Source organism: Anolis carolinensis, chromosome 2 (assembly GCF_035594765.1).
Source record: "Anolis carolinensis isolate JA03-04 chromosome 2, rAnoCar3.1.pri, whole genome shotgun sequence".
NCBI classification, from domain to species: domain Eukaryota; kingdom Metazoa; phylum Chordata; class Lepidosauria; order Squamata; family Dactyloidae; genus Anolis; species Anolis carolinensis.
This window is the reverse complement of record NC_085842.1, coordinates 301850235-301877935: the sequence shown is the minus strand read 5'-3', so window position 1 is coordinate 301877935 and position 27701 is coordinate 301850235. Positions and strand designations below refer to the sequence as shown.

Genomic DNA, 27701 nt, shown 5'->3' with positions numbered 1-27701 from the left:
CCAACTATTTATCCATGTACCAACATAATCATTTAGTTAGTAGACATATCCTTGTTGCACAATGAGATAAGAAGCTGGCAGATATAAAATCAATCAGCTGTACAATACCTGGATTTGGATAAAGGATGTGATACTATAAAACTACAGGTGTTTTACACTGTACAAGCATAATTTATAATCCTGGACCTATAGACATATTCTCAAAGGCAGAGGTCTTTATAGACAAGCTTGATGTTAAAAGAGGAACACTCTGTATTACTCATAAGGAAGAAAAACTACACTTCAGATCAGCCTACTGAATTTCAATATTTCTTCCTCCCAATGCATTTCCTAGAAGTATTCTTTTTAGTTCCTGATGAGTTGTTATGAACTTTTGATTTTTTAAAATCTTATTGTCGATATTTTTAATTGTCTTGGAACCTGTCTGGGGTCCCAGTCTGGGAGAAAACTAGCATACAAATGCAATAAATAAGTGATTAAATAAAATCAGAAACTGACACAGGTAGGAAGACTGTGCTGCCAAAAAAAAAAATTTTGCTGCTTAAAAAGCTGGCATGATCGAAAGGACCTATATTCATCCTGGAAAAGTTGTTAAATTATAAATTATCTCATGGTACAGCATTTTGTAAAACCTTATTCAATTTTCTTTCATTTATGGTTCTCAACACTACCTCACAAACTGAATGCTTACAGTAAACCACATGACTGTACCATTGGAAATATGAGTGATGGGTTCCTGTGGTTTAGCTAGTTTATGCCTCCTTCATAATATTTGGTCAGAGATAGGGAATTGTTTTAAAGAAACAGTGGTTTGACAAAGACTTCACTTCCCATGTCACCCCCTACTTATTTATTTCAGTTCATTACATTTAATCAAACGGGACATCTTAGGCCCCTTCTACACTGTCATAGCAAATCTAGATTATCTGCTTTGACCTGGATTATATGGCGGAGTAAACTCATATAATCCAGTTCAAAGCAGATAATCTGAATTATATGGTAGTGTAGAAGGGGCCTCAGACTCACATGTAATTATTTTTCTGGATTTTAGTCTGAACTTTGAATAAGCTGTACAAAGTACAAATCTTAATTGTGCCATGATCCCCTTTTCACTTCTAGTAGATTGCTGAGGCTACAACATTTTATTTCCTCTTTAGTACCTACAATTAAAAATAGATTTTGTGTAAATTTTAAAGTATGTATATTTGTGAGACTTTTAAGAAGTATTTTAATCTGTTTTTAATATGTTAATTTGTTTTTCCCCTGCTATGCATTGTCTGGGAAGCACTAGTGGGCTGGAAATATTTGAATTAATAAACAAAAAATAGGTCCACATCCACTTAGGTGCAATCAGAAATTCAATGAACGTTGCATACAAAAACAACGGAAAATCAAAGTGAGCCTTGCTTCTAAGGACTTCATCCTACGGGTTTAAGGCTCTGTTTCCATGACAGTCCCACGGGAGACCCATGGAGGCCATCACATGATGTAAGGGCACTTCTGGTGGGACTCTGTGGGGCTCTGTTTTCGCAGAACATGGAAAGGGAGCTCTACACCCATCTTCAGAAGTTGGTGTTACCCAACTCCAAATGGAGAAAAGTTGGAGAAAGTGAGAGAAAAACAGATATTGACACAGAAAGAATGTGCAATGGCTGGCCATCCCAAAGAAAGGGGGAAGATGGGAGAAAACAGGCCTGCCTTCTCTAATATAGCTAACATCCATATAATGACTGTATATAAAAAAGGAAATTTCTTCCTACCTGTCATATAAGAGGGGACATAAAGAGAAGCTGTATTCTGACATGACCGATGAAATCTGCCAAAAGTTATCTTCTGTACAGCTGCTGAAGGTATCCTTGATACCGGACATCCTACCCCCTGGCTGATAGGTACATAGTTGTCCCAGGAAGGATGTCCATGTACTTCTCCTGCATACTTCCTGTAGAAATGTGATTGATCACCGGAACACTAATGATAACTGTAAACAGAGAAAGAGAGAGATTTCAATGAAGTAAGAACAAACTGGGTTTATAAAAAAGGCAGCCACATAGGAAAAATTCCAGAGAGTTCTGTTCCTTAGCTTGTAAGAGCTCATGGCTGATGATTAATAAGCATTCAAGGCTCAAGGGCTAATACCGTATATACTCGAGTATAAGCCGACCCGAATATAAGCCGAGGCACCTAATTTTACCACAAAAAAACCTGGGAAAACATTGACTCCAGTATAAGCCGAAGGTGGTACATTTCAGAAATAAAAATAGATACCAATAAAATTACATTAATCGAGGCATCAGTAGGTTAAATGTTTTTGAATATTTACATAAAGCTCAAATTTAAGATAAGGCTGTCCAACTCTGATCAAATCATTATTCTCATCTTCTTCAATGTAAATGTGCTTATGTATCCTTTTAATAATAATAGAGTAAAATAATACATGTAATAGTAATAATAAATACAGGAAAATAATACAAGTAATAATAAATAGAGTAAAATAATAAATGCAATAATAATAATAAGATCAGAGCGAAATAATAAATGTATTAATAATAATAATAAAATAGAGTAAAACAAATGTGTCAGAGTAGTGGACTCATCAGTTAGACCGAACTGGCAGAGAGTATCAGAAACATATGGCAATGGCAGAGGTAAACATCCAGAATACAAACTGTTAAGCATCCAACAGGATTTGGCCATGCAGGGAAAAAAATAGTTGTGTAGAGAAACAGAGCTGCTTTCCCCTTTATCAAGAAATCAAATAAAACTTTGTCTCGTATTTTTTACCAAAAATTGTGGTGATCATTCTTAATATGATAAAAAATGAAGGAATTACTGAGCGGCATTCCATGGACGCCGATATTAAAAAACAAGGGAGTTAAGGATGGATGGGAGTTTTTCAAAAGTGAAATACTCAAGGCGCAAATGCAAACAGTGCCAACAAAGAAGAAAAATAAGACAAGTGCAAAGAAGCCAGAATGGATGTCCAAAGAACTTCTAACTGAGCTAAAGCTCAAAAGTGACATGCACAAGAAGTGGAAAAGGGGAGAAATCACCAAAGAAGAATTCAAACGTATAGCCAACTCCTGTAGGGAAAAGGTTCGCAAGGCTAAAGCGCAAAATGAGCTCAGGCTTGCCAGGGACATAAAAAACAACAAAAAAGGTTTTTTTGCTTATGTTGGTAGAAAAAGGAAGAAAAAGGAGGCGATAGGGCCACTGCAAGGAGTAGATGGGGTGATGGTGACAGGGGATAGGGAAAAGGCAGAACTGCTTAATGCCTTCTTTGCCTCGGTCTTCTCACAAAAAGAAAGCCATCTTCAACCTCAGCAACATGGAATGGACGAAGGATTGGGGGAAATCCAACCCCAAATAGGGAAACAAGTTGTCCAGGAACACTTGGCCACTCTAAACGAATTCAAGTCCCCAGGGCCAGATCAGCTACATCCAAGAGTATTGAAGGAACTAGCGGAAGTTATTTCAGAACCACTGGCAATCATCTTCGAGAGTTCTTGGAGAACAGGAGAAGTCCCAGCAGATTGGAGGAGGGCGAATGTGGTCCCTATCTTCAAGAAGGGAAAAAAGAACGACCCAAACAATTACCGTCCGGTCAGCCTCACATCAATACCAGGCAAGATTCTGGAAAAGATCATTAAGGAAGTGGTCTGCAAACACTTAGAAACAAATGCGGTCATTGCTAATAGTCAACACGGATTTACCAAAAACAAGTCATGCCAGACTAATCTGATCTCTTTTTTCGATAGAGTTACGAGTTGGGTCGATACAGGGAATGCCGTGGATGTAGCATATCTAGATTTCAGTAAGGCCTTCGACAAAGTCCCCCACGACCTTCTGGCAAACAAACTAGTAAAATGTGGGCTAGACAAAACTACGGTTAGGTGGATCTGTAATTGGCTAAGCGAACGAACCCAAAGGGTGCTCACCAATGCGTCGTCTTCATCATGGAAAGAAGTGACAAGTGGAGTGCCGCAGGGCTCCGTCCTGGGCCCGGTTCTGTTCAACATCTTTATTAACGACTTAGACGAAGGGTTAGAAAGCACGATCATCAAGTTTGCAGATGACACCAAACTCGGAGGGATAGCTAACACTCCAGAAGACAGGAGCAGAATTCAAAACGATCTTGACAGACTAGAGAGATGGGCCGAAACTAACAAAATGAAGTTCAACAGGGACAAATGCAAGATACTTCACTTCGGCAGAAAAAATGGAAATCAAAGATACAGAATGGGGGACGCCTGGCTTGACAGCAGTGTGTGCGAAAAAGATCTTGGAGTCCTCGTGGACAACAAGTTAAACATGAGCCTACAATGTGATGCGGCAGCTAAAAAAGCCAATGGGATTTTGGCCTGCATCAATAGGGGAATAACGTCTAGATCCAGGGAAGTCATGCTCCCCCTCTATTCTGCCTTGGTCAGACCACACCTGGAATACTGTGTCCAGTTTTGGGCACCGCAGATGAAGGGAGATGCTGACAAGCTGGAAAGCGTCCAGAGGAGGGCGACTAAAATGATTAAGGGTCTGGAGAACAAGCCCTATGAGGAGAGGCTTAAAGAGCTGGGCATGTTTAGCCTGCAGAAGAGAAGGCTGAGAGGAGACATGATAGCCATGTACAAATATGTGAGGGGAAGTCATAGGGAGGAGGGAGCAAGCTTATTTTCTGCTGCCCTGCAGACTAGGACACGGAACAATGGCTTCAAACTACAGGAAAGGAGATTCCACCTGAACATCAGGAAGAACTTCCTCACTGTGAGGGCTGTTCGGCAGTGGAACTCTCTCCCCCGGGCCGTGGTGGAGGCTCCTTCTTTGGAGGCTTTTAAGCAGAGGCTGGATGGCCATCTGTCGGGGGTGCTTTGAATGCGATTTCCTGCTTCTTAGCGGGGGGTTGGACTAGATGGCCCTTGAGGTCTCTTCCAACTCTACTATTCTATGATTCTATGATTCTATGATTCTAGGGGCTTACTGTAAAAATCTTCTGCTCCTGTTAAAAATGGCACTACAGTTTCTCTGCAAAGGGGTTTATGCAGCAAGGCTTATTAAAAATAGCTACTGCCATTTCACTCCACTAAAAGCACCCAAAATTTAAGATATACCACCTTCTTTGGATTCTCCCTTGATGCTGCTGATGAAAACTTCTAGGGTGGAAAAAAAAGATATGGAAGCATGGAGGGTAGCGTTTTTGTTTGCTGGGCAAGAAAGGGATACTAGGGTGATCCTTATAAAGGCAGGTAGCTTTTCTTGCTCTTTTCCCCACTTTATCCATACACTTTTCTCCCTAAAACAAAAACAACAAAGAGCATTACCTCCCCAACAGAAATGGTATAACCTCAAGCAATAATGACTTGAGTTCCGATGCAATTATATTAAAACTCATGGACTGAAGTTGGTTGTACTCAACCTAAACCCATTTGTATTCATTGGGTATGCTCTAAACTTGGATTCGTGCCATTTCACTTTCATTTGGTTTTGTAATGCTGCCCTGGGAAAGTTTTCAATGGATAGGGCACAAATTCCCGTAATTAAAACAAAAAACACTTAAATAAACAGACAGTTCAGTCTGGCTTATGTGGCATCAAGTTGTACGTCACTAATTGGACAACAGCTGGTTTGTGTAATCAAAAAAATCTTTTCAATCCACTTGTTCCTTTGTTGATGTTAATTCTGCCAGAATTTCTTGATGCCTTGTCTGCTGAGCTTTTCTTTCTCCTTCCACAAATTTCTCTCTGGTCTCACTGCTCTTAATGTGCATGTAACAATCATATTTGCCTAGCAACGTGAAGAGTTTCCCTTCATTTTCTTTCCTTGCTAATTCTAGAGAAACTCAATATTTCATAACATTTGTTTATTTCAGGACCTGAAAATCCTGTATTTTGGACCACAACTTCCAGAATCTCTCAGCCAGGACTGCTGGGGATTCTGAGAGTTGTAGTCTAAGAAGTAGGTCTTCAAAGCTCTGCTTTATTTCTTGTTACTTTATACCTTTGAACTAGATAAAATTAAATAAGTGTTGTTGTATTCTTGTTATGTGTCTTCAAGTCATTTCTGACTTATGGCAACTCTAAAGTGAATGATCACAGGGCTTTCAAGGGCTGATTGTGACTTTTTCAGTGTCACCGTATTGAAATCCAATTCTGCAGAGTCATAGTGCAACACACAAGCCATTATGGCACACGAGTATTTTCCCATTATACAGTAACACACTGCAGGATCATCAGAGACTAGAACCTTCATGATTCCACTTCCAATTATAATATCACTTTTGTTTATACAGTAGAGTCTCACTTATCCAAGCTAAACGAGCCGGCAGAAGCTTGGATAAGCAAATATCTTGGATAATAAGGAGGGATTAAGGAAAAGCCTATTAAACATCAAATTAGGTAATGATTTTACAAATTAAGCACCAAAACATCATGTTATACAACAAATCAACAGAAAAAGTAGTTCAATACGCAGTAATGTTATGTTGTAATTACTGTATTTACAAATTTAGCACCAAAATATCATGATATATTGAAAACATTGACTACAAAAATGGCTTGGATAATCCAGAACATTGGATAAGCGAGGCTTGGATAAGTGAGACTCTACTGTACTTGGCACATTTGTGCATGTCATCAGAAAACCACCCCAAAAACTAGAAACACAATGAGATCACTTCCAAGCTTTATATTATTATGTTTTCAATAGCATGTGGTAATGTTGTTGATTCTATTGAGATATGTTTTAATCTATATTTGGTTTTAATACTCTAAAATCATCCACATGGGACAGTGACATATTTGCTTTCTGGTAGTTTGATGTATACAAACTTTGTTTCATGCAAATAGTTTTTTTAATGGTACAAAAATTACCTTTAGGCTATGTGTACAAAATGTATACAAAGCATAAATGAACTTTGCCTTTAAACTTGGATCCCATTTCCAAGATGTCATATACATCATATATGTCCATGAAATACCAAAAAAGGTCCCAACATTCAAAACACTTTTGGTTCCAAACATTTTGGATAAAGGATACTCAATCTTTATTTTGTCTTTCAGATTCTCAATCTGCAAACTGCTGTGTGAACTGTTCTACCTGTAGCACAACACACTTTGTGATGCCTTGGAAGAGGGCTTTCTCAACCGCAGGGCCCTAGTTGCGAAATGCCCTTCCTCTGGAGACCAGACTGGCATTGATACCAGCTTCATTCCAGCACCAAGAAAAAGCATTAACTTAAGGCTTTCAGGCATAATTAATTCATTCCAAACTGTCCATTCATGTGGTTTTAAGCCACTTTAACTTTTTAGAGTTTGTTTTAACTTGTTAAATGATTGAATATGCCATTGAAAATACTGTTATTGTTTTATATTTGGTCTCCTTACACGTATTTTACTTGTATCCTGTCCTGAAATCTTGTGATGCACAGCAGGATATAAATATTTTAACTTAGACATATAGGTATATGAGAGTTGCTGTGGTGTAGTGGTTTGAGATATGCTCTATGAATCTTGGGGCCCTTCCACACAGCTGTATAAAATCCATATTGAACTGGATTATATGGCAGTGTGGACTCGGATATTCCAGTTCAAAGCTGATACTGTGGATTATCTGCCTTGATATTCTGGGTAATATGGCTTTGTGGAAGGGTCCTTGGAGGCCAGGGTTTAAATCCCTCCTGCCATGGAAACATACTGGATGACCTTGGACGAGTCACATTTGCAGCTTCCAAGGAATTCATATCCAGAAAAATTAGAAGATTTATCTCCCAATTCATCTTGGGGTGTATGTCCCTCTGAGAAAACGCAGGCAAATAATAGAGTCAATTGTCATTAGCTAAGGCTCTAAAGCTATTTGTTCCTGTTACTGTGAATGGGATTCCGGTTACAGTCCACCGGTTGGGAAATACAAATTAGTTATGCTTGTTTCACTTATGCAATGTGGAGAGGATATCCACTTGTTTGTTTTCCTTTAATGGACTTTGATTCATAACTCAAGCCTAAAAAAATGGCAGATAATCAAAACGTACTTCTTAGAAACACCAAGTGCTATAAAAAGTATGCAGGGCGTAGGAAAACTGTTTATGGGGGGCTAAAGTTCCTATAATTTTGGGCCTGGATCCAAAAGTTCAAATGGACTGCTTTGTGCAGAAAACAGGAATATCATTTTTCTATAGTACTTTTATGTGCAGGAAATGCTGGTGTATGTGTGTGTGGATAAAATAAAAAATAAACTTTCATGAGTGAAAAAAAAAACCAAATCTTTATTACAGTAATAGACAAGCATAAGGAAAGAGGGTTACAGTCTCATAAAAGCATTGTACATTGAAATCTAAAAGGCTGGAAGGCTAAGGCACAAAACTTTTTAGAAAAGGGGAAGGGGCTAGCAGGGGATGGAGAGGGGGGAAATTGAAGGGGGTGAGTAGGAACATTCAGGGCACAAGTCCAGAGGAATGGGGGCACTAATTTATATTTCAGTTAACTGATGGTTAGATTGCTAACTTTTGGAGCCAGCCATCACCTGGCGAATTTTAAGTGCTGCTGCACAGAACTTGGTAACATTGTGGGTTATTGTGGGCTCGGGCTGTGGCGCAGGCTGGAGAGCAGCTGCAATGAATCACTGCAATGAATCACTCTGACCAGGAGGTCATGAGTTCGAGGCCCGCTCGGAGCCTATGTTTGTCTGTCTTTGTTCTATGTTAAAAGGCATTGAATGTTTGCCTATATGTATAATGTGATCCACCCTGAGTCCCCTTCGGAGTGAGAAGGGTGGAATATAAATGCTGTAAATAAATAAATAAATAAATAACTGAATTGTTATCTGAAAGCAGCAGGGTGATGTAGAATTATCCTGAGCAGCCTGGGTAATTGTATATCAAAAGTAGGATGAGTCTAGATCGAATGTCCCTACAGAAAAGGCACTGTAGGAGCATGTGTTCAATTGTTTCTGTGTAACCTGAGTCACAAGGCCAGTGTCTCTCTGGAGATGGGATCTATCAGTATCAGCTTTCAATGAAAGTGCATGACATCAAGCCAGAGTGAAGACTCTCCGATGATAGAGAACCTCTAGATTTCTTAAGTATGCCATAGGTGAGATATCTGCTGTCTTCATTGACAATGAAGGTTGGGGCGGAGGCTAGATCTCATGGTGCTCTTTGTCTGTGATACGTTCTTTGATGAGTGCTTTGGCTTGATCGTATTCCATACTGAGTAGCAACCCTGGGGGGAAGCTTCAATGAGTGCATTTTGTGTACAATAAGTATTGAACTGTAAATATTCTTATCAATCCAGATTTTTCTTGTCGGATTTGCCTGCCACTTCAGAAACACATCTGACTGGGGGGTTTTTGGGGTATTTTTTTCTTTTTTCATGCAGAAGTCTTTCCCCCTCCCAACTTGAAATCAATTTTTTCTGGTAACATCAGTAAGCCAACACTGTTATCTAAGATTTGCCGCCTGCTTTGCCCTGCTATGTGAAATGTGTCCCGGATCCTGTACAATATCTGATAAATCATCTGAAAAAAAAGCTAGATAAGATAATGAAGTGAACTTCCTCAACCTTCAGGGGACTGAGCTTGAGAACTAAATACTACTATGCAGGAAAAGATCAATCTATGCAAAACTTAGTTTGGTCTAGTAATCAAGCCTGGATACAAGAAACTTTCAAGGGGATAGTGCCAAAAGGCATAGTTACACATTTCCTTTCCTTGAAAATAGTTATATTTACATCTCCATCGATTTTAGCATGAGGAAATAAAGGACAAGCAGATGTTAAGCATGAAATGAGTCCTGTAGTAGATAGGATGTGTTGTTCTTAAATGTCTTCAAGTCAACTTTGACTTATGGCTACCCTATGAATGGGAGATCTCCAAATTATCCTATTCTCAGATCTTGTGAACCTAGAACCATTGCTTCTCTGGAATGTGGTCCTTCTCTTTTCCTACTTTACCAAGCATTCTCATCTCTTCTCATGATATGGCCAAGATATTGTTGTTGTTGTTGTTTTTGTTTTTGTTGTTGTTGTTGTTGTTGTTGTTGTCATTGTCATTGTCATAATTATTTGTATTCCACTTTCTCTCTCTAAAAAGGAGACTCAAAGTGGCTCACAATAAAACCAAGACAATATAATTTAAATCCTCATGATATGATAATGTCAGCTTAGTCATTTTGATTTCATGGGTGAGATCTGATTCTTTGGAGGTTTATCTGAATGGCCATTTGCCAGGGGTGTTTTGATTTTGCTTTTTTTTTTTTTTTTGCATGATAGGGGGTTGGACTAAATGGACTGTGTGGTATCTTCCAATTCTATGATACTATGATTGTATGATTTGTTTAGGACTCATTTTAGGGGTCTTTTTAGCAGTTCACTTTTTAGCAATTCTTCTGCACCACCACATCTCAAATTGATTGACTTTTCCCCATCAGTTTTTATCACTATCCAGCTTTCATAATTATACATAGAAGTGGGAACATGAGTGGCTCCATTCTAATTAGTATCCAATGATATATCTTTAGCCAAATTGAAAACTAGAGAGAGTCCTATTCCTTATACAGTTGCATAAGAGAGGGACTTTCAGGAATGGCAACTTGTTTTGCACCCAAAGTAAACATCTATTGGAATTCCCTCCTTTATACATATTCTGCACACTTTCCTATATGGACTTCTGAATGATTGACATTTCCCTCCCATGCTTTTTATCCACAGTTGTCTTACAACATGACACAGGTTTGCTGTGTTGTTTTTTAATTTATGTTGTGTCTTGTTTATTGGCTGGTTGAATTATATGGCATTGAATATTGCCATTATATGCCATTAGCCGCCTTGAATCCTCATCGGGGAGATAGGACAGGATACAAATAAAGTTCATTATTATTATTATTATTATTATTATTATTATTATTATTACTACTACTACTACTACTACTATTATTTCTGATGATGAGTTCAGAAGGGAAATTGCATCTTCCCTATGGATAATTGATGAAGTGTAGACTGAGGCCCCTTCTATGTTGCCATATAAAATCCAGATTATCTGCTTTGAACTGGATTATATGGCAGTGCAGATTCATATAATCCAGTTCAAGAAAGATAATGTGGATTATCTGGTTTGATAAACTGGATTATATGGCAGTGTAGAAAGGGCCTAATTTCACTACTCACTATCTGGTTGGATTCCTCATGATTGTACATATGCATGTGGGGCCCCTTCTGCAGTGCCATATAATCCAGATTATCAAAGCAGATAATATGGATTCTGAGACTCCTACTTTTAAAATTGCAGCTATCTACCCAGATAATGCTTGGTCTAGAAATTGTAGTGAGGAGAAGATAAGCTTCTTTCCCTTGGAGTCATAGGCCCCTTCTACACTGCCATATAATTCAGATTATGAGGATGGGAAAATTTTCTTTTTCCTTTGTCTAATTTGTTTCTCTGTATATGTGTTTGTTTGTTTGTATGTATGTTTGATTGTAGGTTTGTTTTCCTGAATAAAAAACTAATGGTTAAAAAACCCTTTTAGTCTGTTTAAAATACTTCCATGTTGCCTTATCTCAACTATTCAGAAATGGAAAATTGTTTGATAAACCTCCTGGAGACTCAAATTCCAAAGAATTGTGAATTATTAAGAGTGGGAAAGGAGATCTGTGTGAACCAGACTCCTCCATAATACCAAAATAGCAAGATATAATCCCAAAGTTCCCTACTTTATTAACTGTGATTGAAATGATAAAGTAGAAATAGCTCACAAATGTGATTGTGAATGCTAACAGTTTAAACTGTGTGGTGCTGGCAGTTTTAACAGCCCTTCAATGGACTGTGTGTCTGATTTTATTTTAACCTTTATTATTACCACAAAGGTTTACAGATGCATACTAAATTTGGGAAAGGTAAATCTATATAGTATTACCAAAGTATGCATAATGACATTTAAGAGTTAATAGATACAGATATACTTTCTGTTGTCTTTGCCACAAATATGAATGTATGAGCCAATATATATGTTTTCACATATGGCTGTAGCACTGATCAAGTGTCCAGTTAGGACAATATCTTCCAAAGTCAATTCACACCAAAGGTTTAGAGATTGGGTTTTTTTTTGTGTCAGGAGCAACTTAAGAAACTGAGATGGTTGAAATGAATGCATTTGCTTTGTATTTCTCCTCTCAATCACAAACCTAGCATCTCAGCTCAAATTTTCCTTTTCCAGTTTTAAAGCCAGACCAAGGGTCAAAGGCTAAAGTCTCCAATTCATTTCTTTTCTACCTCTGTTGTTTGCTTTCTGTTTCCTTCACATACTAACAAGGAAAAGTGCTGCTACCTGAAAATCTATCACTCCTAATGGGAAAAGCAAACAGCTGCAAGTTATAGTGTTGAGTGAGGAGACAAGGTTGGGAAAAGCTCACATCTCTGCTGTTTCCTGCCCATGTGGCACTTTGGATTGCCCTACCTTCAACCTCTTGCCATTAGGGATTTGGCAATATCTGTACACTGCTGTTGCATCTGCTTCAGCCCCAACAAAGGTCGCATTGATTTACAATTGTTTGGCATCATCTCTGCTTCTAGAAAAAGGAAATCGTTATTGTGCCAGTAAGGTCAGAGATGAGTAGCAAAATACTGAGTGGGTTATATAAGAGAGACTTATTTAGTGTACCTTCAAAGGAAAAACAACGCTGTCATTATACAGTTCAGGGATGCAACTCTGAGAAACTTTTTGTATGTTCAGATCAGAGAAAGAACACCTAATTCCGATAAACTCAAAAACAAATCACTTTCTAAATCAGGGGTTCTCAAACTGTGCTTCCCTCACCCTGCTTTCTTTACTTCCAACATCCTTTTTCCCTCCCACAGCTCATAGGGTGAAATGATTGTGTTTTTTTCCTACATTGCAGAAGGAGGTTTGACTGGATGGCCTCTAGGGTTTCTGTTGTTGTTGTTGTTGTTGTTGTTGTTGTTGTTGTTGTTGTTGTTATAGCAAAGGCTGGGTGGCCATCTGTTGGGGGTGCTTTGATTGTGCATTTCCTGCATAGCAGAAGGGAGTTGGACTGAATGGCTCTGGGGGTTTTCCATTGAAATACTGTTAAGTTTATGTTGGTTAAAATTGTTCTTAATTTTGAGTATTGTATTGTTCTTTCTTTTTTTGCATTATGTGAATTAGTTCACACAAGCATTCTCTATCCATCTGCCACTGGCCCAGCCCATGTCTGATATAATATAATACATACATACATACATATATATATATATATATATATATATATATATGTGTGTGTGTGTGTGTGTGTGTGTGTGTGTGTGTGTGTGTGTGTAATGGAATCACGGCACCGGACAAAACAATTAAACTAAACGCCCCACAACCTTGAAAATTGACAGCACAACCTCTCATCCCTGCCTCTACGTTCATGCAACAAAAAGAAAAGAAAAATTAAGTCCTGGCCACAGCAACACATGGCCGGGCACAGCTAGTGTAATATAATATAATATAATATAATATAATATAATATAATATAATATAATATATAAACATTTCTTGGGGCACCATAAGAAACTTTTGCTTCAAAAAGGGCTCCACAGCTGAATAGGTTTGAGATCCCCTGCTCTAAATCAATACAGTAATTATTAGCTTGACATTTTAACTACTGCAGGATCAATTCTTCTCATTTAATAGGGAGTGTTCCCATTATAGATCACATTGCTTGTTTATCCAGCGTGTTTCTATTCTGCTTCAGAGAGTTGAAGTTAGTAAAAAGGTAGATGGGATTCTTTCATGCTATCTTTAGAACTACTCTATTAGATTGATTTGTTGATAGCCTCTTCAACAAATCAATCTCAAAGAATTGCTCTAAGGCTGGATCTACACTGCCCTATATCCCAGGATCTGATCCCAGGTTATCTGCTTTGAATTATGTTAAATGAGTCTACACTGCAAGATAATCTGAGATAAGCAGACAATCTGGGATCAGATCTTAGGATATAGGGCAGTATAGATCCTGCCTGAGAACAATTCTTTGAGATCGATTTGTTGAAGATAATACAAAAGAATCCCACCCATTAGGTTTCTTTTATGAAAATGTAGACCCCACTTTCTACTTAAAACAATCAAGATGTCTAGTAATGTTGCCACTTGTAGTTACTTAGTGCAGAATGCAAACACTGGGACTTGCTATCTGTGTACTAGAGGGTCATTACTTAGGCACCTTCTTAGACTTCCATATAAAACCCAGATTATCTGCTTTGAACTGGATTATATAGCAGAGTAGACTCATATAATCCAGTTCAAAGCTGATACTGTGAATAATCTGGATAACATGGCAGTATCCAGGGCCCCAAGGACAAGAAGAACAAATGTGGCTCTTAGTATGGTTATTTCTGCAGACATAGAAGGCATATAATGCCTACATGGTATTATAACCTAGATTTACTCTTCTTTTTCTTGGCTGTCCTCATGCACACACCTCACTACCGTCACATGCACCCTCTCAATTGTTGCTATACACACTTCACACACACACACACACACCCCTACTGCTGTTGCTGCCACACACCTTACCCGCCACTGTTGCATGCCCTCCCCATTATTGCTGACCACAGGAGAGGAGAATGAACTAATGAATGAATGAAAGAAGAAGGAAAGAAGGAAGGAATGAAAGTAGGAAAAAGATAAGGATGCAATTAAGAAAATGTGGTTTTAACCTTGAACTATAGCTCTAAACTCACAGCAACCCAATGATTCTGGCCATGAAAACCTTCAACAACACATTGAACAATCCTAATTAATCATTCATTATACTTTACTTGGAAAGCAAGGTGCTAGAAACCATTGTGGTCCCAAGAGGTTTAGTCTATCTAATTTGACCCCTTTATACTCTCAGATTGTTTGGGCCTGGATTAGATCCTCTTTCTGTGAATATTGTGTGACGGTCACTGTTCACCAATCTCCATACATAAAACAAATTCACAGACAGGCATCTTCCCAGCAATTGCAATCAAAACCAACAAAAGGCCCATGGCAATCTACGAGTGACAATGGGGACAGGACTATGGAATCTGGAAGCCCCTAGCTCATAGAATCATAGAATCATAGAATAGTAGAGTTGGAAGAGACCTCATGGGCCATCCAGTCCAACCCCCTGCCAAGAAGCAGGAAATCGCATTCAAAGCACCCCCGACAGATGGCCATCCAGCCTCTGCTTAAAAGCCTCCAAGGAAGGAGCCTCCACCACAGCCCGGGGGAGAGAGTTCCACTGTCGTACAGCTTTCACAGTGAGGAAGTTCTTCCTGATGTTCAGGTGGAATCTCCTTTCCTGTAGTTTGAAGCCATTGTTCCGTGTCCTAGTCTGCAGGGCAGCAGAAAACAAGCTTGCTCCCTCCTCCCTATGACTTCCCTTCACGTATTTGTACATGGCTATCATGTCTCCTCTCAGCCTTCTCTTTTGCAGGCTAAACATGCCCAGTTCTTTAAGCCGCTCCTCATAGGGCTTGTTCTCCAGACCTTTGATCATTTTAGTTGCCCTCCTCTGGACGCTTTCCAGCTTGTCAACATCTCCCTTCAACTGCGGTGCCCAAAATTGGACACAGTATTCCAGGTGTGGTCTGACCAAGGCAGAATAGAGGGGGAGCATGACTTCCCTGGATCTAGACGCTATACCCCTATTGATGCAGGCCAGAATCCCGTTGGCTTTTTTAGCTGCCGCATCACATTGTTGGCTCATGTTTAACTTGTTGTCCACGAGGACTCCAAGGTCTTTTTCGCACACACTGCTGTCAAGCCAGGCGTCCCCCATTCTGTATCTTTGATTTCCATTTTTTCTGCCGAAGTGAAGTATCTTGCATTTGTCCCTGTTGAACTTCATTTTGTTAGTTTCAGCCCATCTCTCTAGTCTGTCAAGATCGTTTTGAATTCTGCTCCTGTCTTCTGGAGTGTTAGCTATCCCTCCCAGTTTGGTGTCGTCTGCAAACTTGATGATCGTGCCTTCTAACCCTTCGTCTAAGTCGTTAATAAAGATGTTGAACAGAACTGGGCCCAGGACGGAGCCCTGCGGCACTCCACTTGTCACTTCTTTCCATGATGAAGATAACGCATTGGTGAGCACCCTTTGGGTTCGTTCGCTTAGCCAATTACAGATCCACCTAACCGTAGTTTTGTCTAGCCCACATTTTACTAGTTTATTTGCCAGAAGGTCGTGGGGGACTTTGTCGAAGGCCTTACTGAAATCCAGGTAGGCTACATCCACAGCATTCCCTGTATCGACCCAACTCGTAACTCTATCGAAAAAAGAGATCAGATTAGTCTGGCATGACTTGTTTTTGGTAACAAGTGGGCAGTGGATATGGATTCAGTTTGTTCTATCCCACTGCCAGGATTCTACATTTGGAGGACAGTCATACTTGGCCACAAGTAATCATCTGTGATGATGAGGAACCTTCCCAGTAGGCTCAGTTACAACCAAACTGCTTAAGCTCTGTTCTTTCTCATTAATAATTAGGTATCTTAACCTCACTGTAATGTTGCCTGGCTACATACATCCTACTTTTCATTTGTGAATATTTGAGGATATGGAGGTTATTCCATATTTTTACCAGATAGATGTAGTTCAGCTGTAGGCACATAGGATTAAGTCTAGTTCATATGGGCATGTTATGCTGTAACACTAATGGATGATTTGAGTGTATGAATGGTCCAGTGGCTGAGTACTTATCTTGAATATGGAAACTCTCAGGTTCAATGCTGGGCATCTCAGGAAGGATTATAAAAACATTTTATAGAACATTTTTATTATACTGTTTACAATTTAAAATAATTGTTTAATTTTATATTTTAAATTATTTTAGCATTATTGACAGTTTAATTATGTTTTAATGATAATGCTTTGTATTTTAACTAGTTTTTTGTTTTAATTTGTGGAGTACTTTCTTACTTTAGGGAAAAAAACAAAATATATAAGTAAAAAATAGGGCCTAAATTCTTTAAGTGGTGGCGCAGTGTGTTAAAGCACTGAGCTGCTGAACTTGCAGACCGAAAGGTCCCAGGTTCAAATCCCGGGAGCGGAATGAGCGCCCGCTGCTAGCCCCAGCTCCTGCCAACCTAGCAGTTCGAAGACATGCAAATGTGAGTAGATCAATAGGTACCGCTCCAGCGGGAAGGTAACGGCGCTCCATGCAGTCATGCCGGCCACATGACCTTGGAGGTGTCTACGGACAATGCCATCTCTTCGGCTTAGAAATTGAAATGAGCACCAACTCCCAGAGTCAGACATGACTGGACTTAACATCAGGGGGAAACCTTTACCTTTACCTTAAATTCTTTAAGAACTCCTGTCAGATCTAGGAATCAAGCAGGGTCAGTCCTAGTTGGTATTTGGGTGAAAAATCATCAAGGAATGCCAGGGTCTGTAGGCTATATTTCAGAGCAAACTACCTCTATTATCTAAGGAAACTGTATGAATTGCATGTGGCCATGCTAAGGGTGGTTCTACACTGACAAATAAAATGGTCTGTAACTGGTATCTGAGATGTAAAAGTGGTCATTCTAGCTTGGGAAGTTTGGGAATTGTAGCACCTCCAGGTAAAAATTCCGATCTCTGCAGGCATTAATTGAACAGGTGGCTGTGTGAATCTTTATGGCTAATTCAAATCAAGTTTTCCCTTATTGTATTACTTGTCATTAAATATAATTGAAATCAATCTTTTCATAATGCTGTCTTCTAGTCTCCTGTCACCACCTTGCTTTTCCCCCTTGCATCACATAGACACATTGACCCATGGTTTCTAATACCTAGATTGTTTCCAAATGATCTGCATTTTAATTGCTTCAAAAGGATTAGGCTTCAATCCCCCCTACACTGAATTTAATAAAGGACCAGGTCGTGTTGAACTTTTCCTCAAGACTATTAAATAAGCACAAATAAATCATTTGGTTATGCAGCTTGTGTTTTTTTTTTTTTACTTGATTCATAGTCAAGCATGCTGTGTCTACCAAGCCATTTTGTTCATTATCAGATTATTAACATTACAGTTAGAGTCTCACTTATCCAACATAAACGGGCTGGCAGAATGTTGGATAAGTGAAAATGTTGAATAATAAGGAGGGATTAGGTAACAGCCTATTAAAAGTCAAATTACGTTATGATTTTACAAATTAAGCACCAAAGCATCATATTTTACAAGTCTGCCACTTGTTTGAGAGCGTGGCTGCATTTGTGTTGTTGTTGGGCGTATTGGCCCGCTGCCTGTTGTTGCCTAGAGAAACAGCAGTGGATCCCGGCTGGAGGCAGACTGTGTTGGATAATACAGAGTGTTTGATAAGAGAAGGTTGGATAAGCGAGACTCTACTGTACTTCCAACATTTTTTAAAAGGAGGCATACAAGCATATAATTCATAATTTGGATGAGAAAAGAATGATGTGTATCTCTTGCAATACAGGTTCACTTTGGTCTAGGGTGCGGGGTTGGCAAGCTGGTGCCTTCTAGATATATTGGAGTACAACTCTCACAACGTCTCTCCAATGGCCTTCTTGAATTAGGCTTCTCAGATATGTAGTCCAAAGCACCTAGATTTTACCACCAAGCCTACTACAGGCTTGCTAGAAGATTCATTTGGGCAGATGAACACAGACAATCCTTGTTTTTCCATTATGCAGTATAATGCTGAGTCAGAGCCGGCCCTGGGTATTTTTAAAGTGTAGGCGAACAGAATTTTGGCGCCCTCCCCCAAACCAATCACTGAAAAATAAAAGCGTTGGATAAGCGAAAATGTTTGATAATAAGGAGGGATTAAGGAAAAGCCTATTAGACATCAAATTACATTAAGAATTTACAAATTAAGCACTAAAACATCATGTTTTACAACAAATCAACAGAAAAAAACAGTTCAATACCTTGCGGAGGCAGGCCGCAGGAGACAGGAGTTGCCTCGATGGCGCCCCCAACAAGAAGGCACCACAGGCAACTGCCTAGTTGGCCTGCTGGTTGAGCCGCCTCTGTGCTGAGTGAATATAAGTTGATTCTATTAGGGCCAGACCTGTCATTCACAGGAATGAAGCCTCAGCCTCAAGCAGCAGATGCTGAGGCTGGATCTACACTGCCATATAACCCAGATTATCAAATTAGATAATCCATATTATTTGCTTTGAACTGGATTATTCAAGCCTACACCACCATATAATCCAGCTCAAAGCAGATAATCTGGATTTTATATGGCAGTGTAAAAGAGGCCTGAGAATTTACTATTTATTTATTTATTTACAGTATTTATATTCCGCCCTTCTCAACCCAAAGGGGACTCAGGGCGGATCAGAGTATATACATATAGGGCAAACATTCAATGCCCAAATACACATAGAACCGAGACAAAGACAGACACAGAGGCAATTTAACCTTCTCCTGAGGGGATGTTCAATTCTAGCCATAGAGGGGAGCAGCTGCTTCATCATCCAGTGTGACGGCACTTCCTCATTCCAACGTCGTAAATTAGTTAAATTTGCCTCCTCACTTTATAAGTGGTACCTTATTTCCTACTTGACAGATGCAACTATCTTTCGGGTTGCTAGGTCAGCAACGAGCAGGGGCTATTTTTTTATTTTTTAATTGACGGGTGCTCACCCCACCAAGGGCTGGTCTCAAACTCATGACCTCATGGTCAGAGTGATTTATTGCAGCAGGCTGCTCACCAGCCTGCGCCACAGCCCGGCCCTAGTGCACTTAACTTCTCATTCTTTCCTCTCCTAAACCAGCGATTCTCAACCTTTGGTGTGCCTGATGTTTTGGACTTCTTCCACAATTCCTAACAGATGGTAAACTGGCTGGGATTTCTGGAAGTTGAAGTCCAAAACACCTGGAAGATCAAAAGTTGAGAATCGCTGTCCTAAGATATTCTACCTTGTACCCCCTAGCCTAGACAATTATCCTCAAATATGGTGGAAGAGATCAGCTTTCGAAAGTTTTAGTAGAGGTCAGGATGGCCATATTTAGCTGCATGTGTGTAAATGATCACATTTTCTACTCTTTTCCTACATAGGCAAAGAGTTGGACTAGAACAGCGGTTCTCATTTTTTTGTTCCATCAGGTCTCTTGAAGTTGTGACCCTTGGTCATACTGGCTGATCAAGGATACAAAATATTGACTGCAAGCCAAGTTTTATAGATATACTACATAACTGACTACTTTAGAGAGTACAAGATTTGGATCCACTGACAGGCCTCGTAAGGCGGGAGTTCAGCCAGTATATCAGTCTGGGACTTGGAGAGCAAAGGATGGCCCTCAGATTTTTTATGTCCACCTTCATCAAAAAATAATTTCACAGCACCAATTGAGGATTCAAGTACTCCAATTTGAAAGAAACCCCAACTCAGTCTACTTTGAGCTTGAAAGCAGTCTTATTTTGTCTTGCAAAATTTCTCTCATCAGCTGTACTTGCTGAATTAGAGGACACCTGGGGTCATGTTCAGCTCTACAGTTCTATGATTCTATCTCCATTATTTAAAGATGATTATAGCCTTAATGCAGCAATTTAAGAAGCTCTGAGGATGGCTTAGATGCATCATTTTGAAATACGATAAATATTGATTCCACCATTTTTGCAATAGGGATCTAATTATCTTGGAGATATTTCAAAACTACAGACATTCATATTGTTAAGTAAAATCTATAACATTGCAATGATTTCCCAGAGTAAGAAAAGAACGGGAGAAGAAACCAGCAAGAACATATATAATAAACTCTGATTAGCAACAAAATGATCCAAGAGAAGGGAGAGAATGGGGCACTATCTTTCAAAAACTTCTTTCTGTAACATATATTTTTATTTTAAATCACACATAAGGAATTGTAATCTTTCCTTTAAGGTGTTTTTTTAACTGTTGCTTAGCTAAAAGCTGAAGTGGATGCTTCAGTTGGTTGTGATGAGTAGTGATGACTGGTAAATGTTTTATTTAGTGATGCTCCGATTCCAAGTGTTGATTCAGATTCTGAGACTTTCCTACTCAGATTTCAAAGGCTTTGTTCTCATTCCCCAATTTGAGTTAATGCACATAGATAGTTTTTGTCTTTGAGCTACTGAACACTGCCCACCTTTAGGATTTTGTATGAGAAAAACAGACGACCTTTTAGTTTTCCTTCGAGACAAAAAACGTTGTGTCTACTTCCAACCCATTTGTCCCTATCTGACTGTGATGGAAGCAATCCAAGTAGCAGTGGAGCAACAAGGCATTGTGGGATATTAAAGAAGGCTAGGCAGTGCCAACTGTTGCTATCAGATGTGTTAGGGGTAAATAGGAAGCATGGGACCAGTATAGGATCATCCATCACTCGAAAATGTCACACTTTGGCTTCTGGGAGAGATCATCCGTAGGCATGGGGAGGGATGTTATCAGTGTGCTGATGACACCCAAATATATTTCACCATGACTTCAAAAACAGAATAATGTGTCTCTTCTGAATGAATGATTGGATGAGATAATGGGCTGGATGAGGAAAACAAACTGAAACTGAATCCAGACAAAACAGAAGTGTTTGTCATCAAGGGTCCCAATCTGGGGATAGAGGTGTGTCAGCCAGTTCTGGATGGGGTCACATTCACCTGAAAGACTGTGTTAGCAGGTTGGAAGTACTCCTGGATCCGTCTCTCCAAATGTTAGTCCAGGTAGATGCAACGGTCAGGAGTGCTTACTATCAGCTTCAGCTGATCGGACTGACTTAATTGGCTATCGCAGCTATCCAGCCCAGAGAAAATGAAAAAGACTCAGGAGAGCAGGATTTTCCTCTGCTATTTTGTTAAAAAGGCAAAAGGTGTGCTGACAACTGGGGAAATATCTGCTACATCTGCTTTTTTAGAAGCCTTGAATTAAGCAGACCTTTGGATTTGACCTGTTTTTTCTTCCCCAGGTCACGGAACCTTGAGAAAAACTCAGTGAGCACTGGACGTGTGACTAGCCTCCTTCCCCACAGCTCCTCATTCACTATGTATATGCAAATATACGTATTTTGAAACCCAAAAGCATCTGAAATCCAAAGAACTTCTGACCCCAATATTTCAAATAAGGGAGACTCAACCTACATCTCTAATGGGGCCCCTCCTTTACTACTGAAGGAATACTAAGTGTTAATTGTGTCCTATGTAAATGTCATAGGGATCCAGTACCAATGTTGGGATTTTTACTTTATTTCTCTCCTCATTTCTACCTCCTTTCAGAAGAAAAGAAATAATCTACACTTGCAGAAAAATTCACCTGCTGTTTTTATATGATAAAAGAAGAATTAAATAAGACCAACTTTGTAGCCAATGGCATCCATTTTTAATATATTTGCAAGGACTAAATGTTTAAGAGGGATCTTCTACTAAGCAACTGGACTTTTGGCTTAGGGGACATAAATACGTTATACAAGTAGATCAAGTAATAAGAAAAAATGCATATCAATGTAATGGTGGATAGATAGGTATACATAGTAGTGATATGATAATGGGACTTGATATATTACTATAATTATATGGGTAATATTAGTATTTTCTGTTGTTGCTAAAAAAAATTAAAGGAAAAATAAATACAAGTTTTGTTTAAAAAGAAAGGTCTGTTGATTTTCCCATTGTTCAATTATTTGCTGTTGTCCAATCTACAAAAAAGCACTAAAATACTTTTAAATATGATGGGAAAATAAAAGGAATGAGAAATCATGAATGGCATGTACAGTTCATGCTCCCGAAAGACACATTTCTTTATTTTTCATGCCAGACCAATCTAATCCCTGTTCAACACATGCCAGTAGCTTTCCACTTATTTTTGGAATCAATCATATTTCTACTGCGTTGAAGTTCTTTTAAAAAATTGTTATTTTGCTACTCTTGCTGTTTTGCTGCTTTGAAAGGAATGCTAGGTTGTTGTTTTTTTCCTCTGGTTGCTGGAATTAGTGGCAACATATTTTAATGAGTTATTCTGAGAGCTCTAAGGGCACTTCTATACAGCCATATAACTCAGAATATCAAGGAAGATAATCCAAAATATATGCTTTGAACTGGATTATCTGAGTCCACACTGTCATATAATCCAGTTCAATGTGGATTGTATACGGCTGTTATTTTCCATAACAGACTCTCTAAATGACAAGGTTAAATCTCATATGTGTTTAGTCAGATGAAAGTCAGTAAATTCAAAAAGTAGAAGTGAACTCAATCCATTGTGATTGCATCCTGAAGTTGCCACCTTAAGCACATTGAGTCTCAATTAGTTCAATAAATCTCATGTGACTGCTGAATTGAGATCAATAGGTCCCTTGTGATTTGGTAAAGTATTGCATCCTAAAGCTGTTATTTTAAGCACATTTGCTGGGGAATAAGGGTAACACAAAACAGTAGGATGCATGTTTGACTCAGCATAGATGGCATTGCACTGCTTTCTGGACTCATAAGCCTGCCCTCCTCATTATTGTGTACTGTATAATCAGGGCCGGCCCCACTATTGAGGCCCCTGACGCCGCCGCCTCGGGCGCAGGCCCGGGGGGGCGCCGTCAGGCTGGGCGGGAGGCGGGGCACCGCCCTGACGGTGCCCCGCCTCCCGCCCAGTGCGCCCTGGCCCGTCTGGCCTTTCCTAGCTGGCCAGACTGCAGCGGAGGTCCCTGCAGGCCGCAATCGTGGCCTGCAGGGACCTCCGCTGCAGTCTGGCCTGCTACAAAAGGCCAGACGGGCGAGCGGGAGTAGCGTGGGAGGCGGGGCCAGCTCTGACGCCGCTCCCCCCCCCGCCCAGCGTGCCTTGGCCCTGCCTCCGACGCAGCGTGGGAGGCGGGGCCAAGGCACGCTGGGCGGGGGGGGGAGCGGCCTCAGAGCTGGCCCCGCCTCCCACGCTACCCCCACTCGCCCGTCTGGCCTTTTGTAGCAGGCCAGACTTCAGCGGAGGTTCCTCCAGGCCGCAATCGCGGCCTGGAGGAACCTCCGCTGAAGTCTGGCCTGCTACAAAAGGCCAGACGGGCGAGCGGGGGTAGCGTGGGAGGCGGGGCCAGCTCTGGCCCCGCACCCCACCCAGCGTGCCCTGGCCCCGCCTCCCACGTTGCGTGGGAGGCAGGGCCAAGGCATGCTGGGCGGGGGGGGGAGCGGCGTCAGAGCTGGCCCCGCCTCCCACGCTACCCCCGCTCGCCCGTCTGGCCATTTCTAGCAGGCCAGACTTCAGCGGAGGTTTCTCCAGGCCGCGATTGCGGCCTGGAGGAACCTCCGCTGAAGTCTGGCCTGCTACAAAAGGCCAGACGGGCGAGCGGGGGTAGCGTGGGAGGCGGGGCCAACTCTGGCCCCACCCCCCCGCCCAGCGTGCCCTGGCCCCGCCTCCCACGCTGCGTGGGAGGCGGGGCCAGGGCACGCTGGGCGGGGGCGGGGCCAACTCTGGCCCCGCCCCCCTCACTATTCGCCCTGGCCCCGCCTCCCACGCAGCGTGGGAGGCGGGGCCAGGGCACGCTGGGCGGGGCCATGGCGCCGGTGGCGGGGGCACTTTTCAGCACCCCCGCTTCACATCAAAAAATATCTCCGGCCGGCCCTGTGTATAATTAAAAGAGTTGAGTTTCATATGTCATGAATTATATCTTTTATATTTACCAGAGGTCTGGCAACTTCACCTATTTCTAAGGGCTGTGTTCCAACTCTGTTGTATTGAATTCCAGTTGTTAACATCAACAATAACAACTTACCAGGAGGTAAAACTGAGAAAAAGATAACATTGCATACAAAGATATAAATGCATAGCAAAAGGCAAAACACAATTAAGCTATCTCTAGAATGAAAACCATTTGAAACAAATCAGCTTTAAAGGCAAATAGGAAGAGGCAACAACATTGCACAGTATTATAAGACTTCATACACAACTTCTGAAAACATATTGGATGATAAAAGTCTTCACCCACTAACAGAAAGACAGCAAGAAGAGACTATTTCAGGATCTCTAGCCCTGGCAACTACTGAGAAGATCCTCTCCAGAATTTCCCCAAAATGTGCCTTATAGCCATGCTACTCAAAGGCGTGGTCCATAGACTGACACTTCTCTGTGAACTATCAGATGCTTCCAGGAGAGAAGGAAACATTTGTAGTCAAAGGACACAAATTTAGTGACATCTCCTGGCACATCGAAGGAAAGTAGTTCTCAGAGCCCCCTCCTCACACACACACACATCAGACAGCCCATGAAGCATGACTATAAATTACTGTAAAGGTCACTTCTAGTTCTGAGACCTATCCTAGATGCTAAACCATTATCTCCCATTCTAGCCAGGACAGCTTTTTGTATTTTTAGAGCTGAAATTGGCTGTGAACATATGGACATTTGGGAATGTGCTGTCTCTCAAATCAAATACATTTTGGATGACAATGCATAAAAGATTTTTCCCAGGCATCCATCTGTCATCATTTCATAACTAGTCTCTACAGTGATAAATATGTTAACACTGAGCTCCAAGATGTCATGATTGAAACTAGTCATCACAGCTTTATCTGCATCCCATTCTTTCTTTCGCTGGGTTCTTTCAACTTGTCTTTAACTAAACGGCTATTACCTTAACTTGTAACTCATTCTGGGTCACAATTCAGCAGCAGCCTAAGTGTAATTCATCTGCAATTCCAAGATGTTTATCTGATTTTGTTGATACTTTAGTTTCTTTGAATTTATATGCTACTGAGAGTCCAACTCTAATAAAAAATATGCTCCTTTCTCACAGCAGATTCTTGCCTTTATATCAGCATAAGGATTTCCAGGAAGGAACATTAAATATTACACTAATCTTTCACACCTGACAGGCTTTATTGGTTCCCTTGATGCATACATATTTATCATGTTTTATCTTGAATATACATCTAATTGAGTTGGTTTCACCTCATTTAATTGTTAAACACTCAATGCAACTTTGATTTAGTTGATTGTGTGAAAAGGGAATGCAAGGTGAAGGAATCCATCAGTACTATTTTATCTTATTACGTTATTATTATTACATTTAAGACTACTTGGTTTATTTTCACATGAGTCTTTATGGATTTCAATCCACTTTTTCAGATGCACTGATAGAGTAAATATCAAAACCACAGGAATGTAGCAGCCACATGGCTATAAAAATAGGCTCAGAACATAGTGGAACAGAGAAAGTGTAAACTGTAACCTGAGATATAAATCTTCAAAACTTTGTGTAAGATGATACATATCTGTCAAGTCAGTGTATAATGCCGAAAAGCAAAAGCAATAGTTCTGTTTATCCTCAGTCAATTTTCTCCAAGTAACTGTATGATTTGCCTCCATGGAATAACTTTTGCATCTGAACTAAGAATGAGCACATTAACTCTCTGTTTTGAATTAATTTGAATTCATTCCTTCCTACTAATGGGGAAAATTGAGCATTTTGCTAAGATATTATTAAATCAATGCACAAAACAAAATTGGGTTGTTATGAATTTTCCGGGCTGTATGGCCATGTTCCAGAAGCATTCTCTCCTGATGCTTTGCCCACATTTATGGCAGACAACCTCTGAGGATGCCTGCCATAGATATGAGTTGAAACATCAGGAGAGAATGCTTCTGGAACATGACCATACAGCCCAGAAAACTCACAACAACCCAGTAATTCTGGCCACGAAAGCCTTCGACAAAACAAAATTCTCAAATTTGATAGACACTGCCCAGAAAAGACTCGATTGCAGTTATATTCTGTTTTGCTATTAAAGATGATGAATGTGTCAACAGAAGGAGATGTCGAGAGTCAATCTAGCATTATGAACATGGATGAGTTTACAAGGATCTAAATCCAGACTCAGAAAAGCTAAGCCCTCAAATCCTCTCCATAAATCTATCCATATTGCTTCCTCCCATGTTCACATTGTTTAAATCTCAAGTTCCTTCTGTTTCGTCTATAAAGAAATTGGAAGATTTTGACTGGTACTTTAAAAAGTTGAAATGAATTAAATGTTCAACTGTTTCCTCTCAGAGTTGAACGTGTTGATGAGTTAACAGTGGTGTTGTTAACCTTAAAATAATCCGTCTACATACAGTAACCACTTAATTTTACAAGTAAACAGGTGAGCATTCAATGTGAAATGGAATAATGGTAGAAATAATTGCTTAGTATGAAGCAATATAGTTAGATACAATAAAAAGAGGGGTATAGAATCCACAACCATAGGTACAAGCTGATATCAAAACTCCAAAAGGCACACTATACAAAATTGTATAAAGTAGTATATTGGACCCAGAGGTGAAGGGTTCATCTAGTTCAGCATTCTGAGTTCAGCATGATCAATCAGATAGCCTTAGAGACTCATAAAAGCAGAACAATGAAAACACAATGTACATAGTATCCGCTGACAAACAGTATCTGAAGAACAATTGATTTTGGATAAATCAAGCAGGTGAGCTAAATTTAACGCCATAGCAAAAACACTGAAATTCTTCCCCAACAAAGCAACCAAGAAAGAAAACAACAGCAAGTCAGTCTTATTATCATATCTTCAGAAGCACCTGTATGAAGCTATTTCTGTGATCACTCAGAACCTTCATGTGAGTTGAGTCTGCTGTGTTTCTCTACAGAATGGGATTACGTCCACAATACCTTGTATACATCCAGTTGGCATCAGAGTAAGAAATTCTTAATTGATCGCAGAAAGATTCCTTGATCTGTCCATCTTCCACAAATGAACTCTCTTCCCTACTAGAAGAACAGGCTGTGTCTGTTCAATCACAGAGCATTGCTTTTTTCCATATGTAATAGGC

General features: G+C 40.1%; 1 long non-coding RNA gene across 1 annotated transcript; it reads right to left on the bottom strand.

Moving 5' to 3' along the window:
- Positions 1 to 1759: 1759 nt before the first annotated feature.
- LOC134296760 (uncharacterized) lies at positions 1760 to 27701 on the bottom strand. The gene is made up of 2 exons (XR_010003611.1): positions 27541 to 27701; positions 1760 to 1978 (listed from the first exon to the last, which is right to left on the bottom strand). It is a non-coding gene; the product is annotated as an uncharacterized LOC134296760 (long non-coding RNA).